Raw genomic sequence first — 6,215 nt, 5'->3', positions numbered from 1 at the left:
GAATTCAAAGCTCTGACACCAAATGTTATGAAACCAGCTCACAAAAAGATAGAAAAGATAGACCAACACCTTAGAATTCAGCCTCTTCGAGGGGGCAACCTCCTTTACATTACATAAATAAAAAATTCTTTGATGATACAAATGACAAGACTTCCTTTCTATATATAGGAGTCTAAGGAGTTATAATACAATCAGAGCCGACATAACAATAATAATGTAAGGTCACAATAATAACAATAGTGGGCTTCTATGGGGCACAATAGTAACAATATGGGGACTACATGGGTACACCAATATAATAAGGGGGCTGTACTAATAACAATAAGGGGTTACACTAGTAGTATAGGGGCCTAACATATATATACATTATTTAATATAAAATATTAGACATTGTATTTTTTCCTCCTTATTTGGTCCCATAACCTAAAGATAGAATAAAATGTGCACAAACACATTTCAATAAACTCATATCTTTTGTAACAAAGAATGATGTTGGGGCTAATGTTTCATCTAAAATTATCTACTCACTTATCTCTAATTTGCTCCAAGGTTATCTAGTCCATTAATTACTTTTGTTACTTCCCTTCATTGTATTCAAATGTGTTTCATGATTAGATTTATAAATTTGTTCAAACATTCAATAATTACTATCAATTACTTTTTGCATAAGAGGTAGGTACTACGCAGCAACGCTACATATTACACTTGTTTTTAATTATTTTTATTCAAAAAATTATATTTATAAATATGATATTTTCTAACATTTTATAATAACTCATATAAATTTTTTATTTTTTAATTAAATTATTATATCATTTAAAAATTAAAAAAAAAATCTAAGATATATAACAACATCGACCATTTAAACATCTAAAACTTTTCCACCTTTGTCGTCCTCGTTCTTATGAATAAATCACAATGAGACGTAACCTTCGCTCTTTTTGGTATATGTACCAGCCTAGATCCACCTTAACCCTGGATCTTTTTAACGCCGAGAGAGATCAAATCTCTTGAGATACAAACATCTTTTGAAGTGAAAAGAAATTTGATCCACTTGGTGCTTGATAGATCCAGGGTTAAGATGGGTCTAGGTTGGTTTTTATATGCACACATACCATATCCAAGTTGAATCCATCTCTCCCTCTCGTTCTCTCTTCCCCCTTTCTTTACTCTTTTCCTCCCTCTCTCCTTCTCTCTCTTTCTTTCCCAACTCCCTCTATCTTTGCCCCCATCTCTCTCTCTCTACCCTCCAACTCTATCACTATTTCCTTCTCTCTCTACTTATATCTCTCTATGTCGTTGTCCCCTCCCCCATCTCTCTCTAATGGATGATTCTCACTCCAGGTAATGAATGTTATATGTAATGTCTAAAATATTTTGTACTTTAATTTTTTATTATGAAATGAGATATGGCTTTTACGCATGTGGTATTGATAATCCATGGTATTGACCCATGGTATTTAACAAAACCTATTTACAAGTTAATAATATCCATGGTAAAGTGGGGGTGGATATTCCTGGTTAAGAAACTTGTTATATTGTAAGTACATTGTAAATATTAAGTTCTTATATGCTTATTAACTGGGTGGGCCAAAATACAGCTTGAGTGGAACCTATTGGTTAACAGCATGTGTTTTTTCCTAAAAGGTCATAGGTTCAAAACCAAAGGGGGATAGATTATGTATGCCTTCATAGACTTAGCAGTCAAATTGTTGCACGGAGGTAGGTCCCTTGTCCCACAAACAAGGGGGTCTCATACACCAATTTGGTGTGAGGCTTGGCTGTGACCTTAAAATTGGATAATAATAATTAAATTTAAATATGGTTATGGAATCAATTTGTTTGTTGATCACTATTAGTTTAGCATTCACCAATGAAAATTATAATGTTTAAATTTTAAAAATAAGTATTTATTTTCCAATACTATTACAAAATTCAAAACATTTGATTAGACCATAATATTAAGGTCTTATTGCACCTTTGCAAAATATAATGTAATGTGGATAGTTGCCTTACATATCTTATGTCATAATTTGATCCAGGTGAATATTGGAAGCCACTTACCTATTCTAGTTGGACCCCCACCATTGTTTCTTTCAGTTTTTCAGTTTCCTTATTTGTAGCACAATTTACTATTTTTGGCATTTTTTTGAGTCCTGAACTTCCGGAGCCGTCTTGAGGCCCTAAACTACATTTTTTTAGGAAAACTGGGACAACCCATGTTGGTCATTCAAAAGTTGTAGTCCTCAGGTAGATATTTATTATGAGGTATTGTGCGCGTCAAACGGAAATCGTATGCCAAAGTTATGACCCTGGAAAGTTGATGTACCAATTTACCCAAACAGGGCCCATAGTTTGGCGCTTCATCTCCTAGGGTTAGGTTTTTGGATGTTTAGGGTTTTCCATTGTTTCTCAATAATAAATAGGCCTTTGAGCCTCATTGTAACACAGTTCAGAGGCATGTAACCGCCACATCTCTTCTCAGAGATAAGCTACCATCGCCCGAGTTAGTCTTATTGCCACTCTGTTTGTAAGCATATTTCAGTGTTTGATATTAATGAAATGAAGTGTTATTCCTACTGCATCTTTGTATTTATGGTTTTATATGTAATTTGTTGTGTTCCTGTGTAAATATGGATCATAATTTATGCATATGGTTGCAATATTCATGCATGATTTTTAAATATTTGTGTAGTGATTTTTTATTCTTAAGCTTTGCAGAAAAACCATCCAAAAATAAAATATTTGAAAATAACATATACTATAGTAAATAACATATCTACCACAAATAAATTCCCACCATAGTTAAGCAAGTTTTTGCATAAAAAAAATGGATAAGAATAATATGTAAAAAATATACTTACAAGATGTTTTCTTTAGCATTTATGTAGGAGTAACACTGTAAATGTGTAGAGTTACTAGTGGTTACTACCCACCAAAATTTATGCAATTTCTTCTGCCTGAGCAAGCAATTTACTTATCCACTTCACATCCAAATTTATTAGTTATTGGCAAAGAAAAACTCTAGGATGATTTGTCTATCAACCATTATTAATTTAGCATTGACCAATGTAACATATAAATATTTATGCATTTTTTCCCAAAGCATATTTTATAACTTGACTTGAAGTGGCTAAGCTGCCATGCAAAACAAAATTACAATATATAACAAATTGAATTCTATTATTTTTATTACTTTTGACTTTTTATTTTAACACTAACATCTTCACCATGATCGGATCTAAAATACTTTTAACTTTTTATTATTTTTTAATTAAACTAACATATAAATATTAAATGTTAAACATTTACATATATACATCTTAAATTATAAAATCCTCTCAACATAATAAATTAAATTTATTTATTATTATATAATTAGAAAATAATATTTTATTTTTATATTTAAATCAATTTTAAACCATATTTATCTTAAATATTTATTAAAAACTATTATAAAAACAAAATACAAAACACGTAGCCCATACACATACACATAACTTTGACCATTTAAGCCTTTTTTCCACCTTTGCCCTCTTCATTGTTATCCATAAATCGCAATGAGACGTCTCAAGTACACCTGAGCTCTTATAGTATATGTATAAATTAATTAATTTATTATTATATAATTATAAAGTCAAATATTATCTTTTATATTTAAATATTTTTTGAATCATATTTATTTAAAATTATTAAAATATTGCATTTGTTTTTTTTAAATATTTAAAAAAAATCAACCCAACAAAAAAACACCAAGATAAAATACTTAATGATATGTATATCAAATTAGAGCCCATAATCATGTACACTTGCCAAAGCATTGCTTAGATATCATTTGTAACCCGAACAAAAAAGGACAAGCAACGCCGGACTCGAAACACTTTTATTAGCCCACATATTCATGTTTAACCAAATTTTTTTGTATTCTCGATCGGGGTGTGAGCTAGAGGGCAATGTTATCATGGTGAATTAATGGGGTCGTCTCAAGGTACAAACCCATGACTCTTCACATGCTCGAAGCATATAGTGTGGTGGTTATATGTATGTAAGGTATTAAGGTTTTTGTTGAAGGTGATAGCGCCATTGTGTTTTGGCAATTGGTAAGTTGCTCCGTGAGGGAGTTTGGTAGTCGTGTAGTGTATAGTAAAGGATTGTTGAAGGGTGGTGGTGTTGGCTCTGTGGATCGACGTAAGAGCAGGCGAGGTGGCGGTCTTGGCTTCTCCCCGTGCTGGTTAACGAGTATGTGGTCTACCATCTTTTTCTCTCCTCCATGCATCGGTTGAACTGTTTGATGGAATTGGGATTATATGGTTTTGAACCGTCGGGGTTTCAAAGGAAGAGGGCTCCATGCATTTGCATGCATTTGTATGGCATCTGAAGTAGGTCCAATCGCCTGGTATTGTTTTTGTGTCAGTTCTTTTTGGGATTTTTCTATCCAGGATGGGGTTATATTGGGAGCTTGTCTTTGGGGTTTGTCTCTGGGATTACCTCCTATTTCGACCTAACATCGAAAGGGCTTGGGGAATGGTAGGTCTCAACTTCGTTTATGGGTTATGTCTTTTTTAATTTCCTTGGGGAAGGTTGGGGTTTTTCCTCTGGATGTATTGGAGCAGAGTTAATCTCTGTGGGTTCTGTCTCTGTGGGCTCTATGGTCTCTGCCCCTGTGGGCATTGTCTCTAGCGTATGTTTGTGCCTCACCTCTAGTTTGGGAACATGGTTTGTTTCTGTGGATTAAGATTCTGTGTTTTCTCCATACCAATTATTGATTGTTATGTTAGTTGGCTCTTGGAAATGGGGGTCGCATCTTTGTTTAGGTCGGTCAGTAAGGGATGTTTGCAATGGAAGAGGAGGGGGGTGATCCCTCGGGTTCTATACTGGAAATTATTAGTTCATGTTCATTCTATGGCAGATGTGGAGGGCGGTAGTGTCTCCTAGAAGTTGGGAGCTTCTAGGCTCGGGATACCCCTTGTGCAAGTAACTAGATTAGTTACAACCTCCACAACAAAGTGTAGGCATAAGGCAATGGTTCGGTCGATGATAACAAAGGCAAGAAGCCCATCCTCGAGGGGCCGCGGTAGAAGAACCAAGGGGACCTTGGCGAAAGGGCATCCTAGCTCCTCTAGGGGAAGAACGCGGGGCCAAAATCTAGTCTCCAACATCATAAATGATGCGACTACAACCTATCATGAAGGCACGTCGGAAGAAATTTGGCAGTTAATGGAAGAATGGGAAGCATATCTGAACAGGCAGGTCAACATGATGGAAATCAACGCAGAAGACTGACGAGCTATGGTGCCGGACCCAAGGCACACCTGAGGTCGCGTTACTCAATTTAAACAAACTTTGTTCTTGTATTGGTCTATGAAGAGTATCCTGGCAAAATATTTGGAACATATTTCTGTGGGTATGGCAGCAACAATATAGGATTTTCTTGACTACAAACAGGAATTTTAGAAGCTCCAGTTTTAGATGCAAAAGTAGGATGGTCGACTTCGGCGTATTGAAGAACATCTTCCTTGTATTCTCCCACAGACAAAGCTCCTGGGATCCAATGCTAAGGACCCAACTCCAGTGGAGTCTGCATCTGCTGATGGTGCAAAGTAGTTTGATAGTTGGTCTCTTAGTTTTCTTTTCTTTTTTGTATGCGGGAAGCATTTAGTTTTCAGTATGCTGATAGTTATGTTTTTAGGTATATAGAATTCAAGCAAGGCAAAAACAACCAAACTTATTTAGCTTGGTTAGGAAGACTTGTTATTTTTTGTTAGTGGATGACATATCATGCTGTTAGGTGGCCGATAGACTTGGTTTCCCTCTGGGCAAGTTAAGACAACCTAACGATCTGTATATGGACGTAAATTACTTTTTATATATTAATGAAAAAGGAAAGATCTACCAAACTCACAATATATATACATATATATAAAATTAATTGTGCAGAGTATAATATATTGTAGTTTTATTTTTAGTATAATATATTATAATGTAATGTAATATCTTTTAAATTATTTATTTTTATTCAATAAATTTAAAGTTAAAATAAATTTGAATAATTTTATATGATAAATTAATTTAAAATATACTTAAATTAAATTAATATTGTTTTTGAGTTTTAATTCAATTCAATTATACAAACGAAAATCATTAACCAAATTTTGATCCAGATAGAAGAGTTATAGTGATTTTACAAGTCGAGATGGTAAAAGATTATTATATTT

This window comes from Pinus tabuliformis, chromosome 7 (genome assembly GCF_031772625.1).
Source record: "Pinus tabuliformis cultivar Carrire ecotype Pingquan chromosome 7, CPIR1, whole genome shotgun sequence".
NCBI classification, from domain to species: Eukaryota; Viridiplantae; Streptophyta; class Pinopsida; order Pinales; family Pinaceae; genus Pinus; species Pinus tabuliformis.
This window is presented reverse-complemented; position numbering follows the sequence as displayed.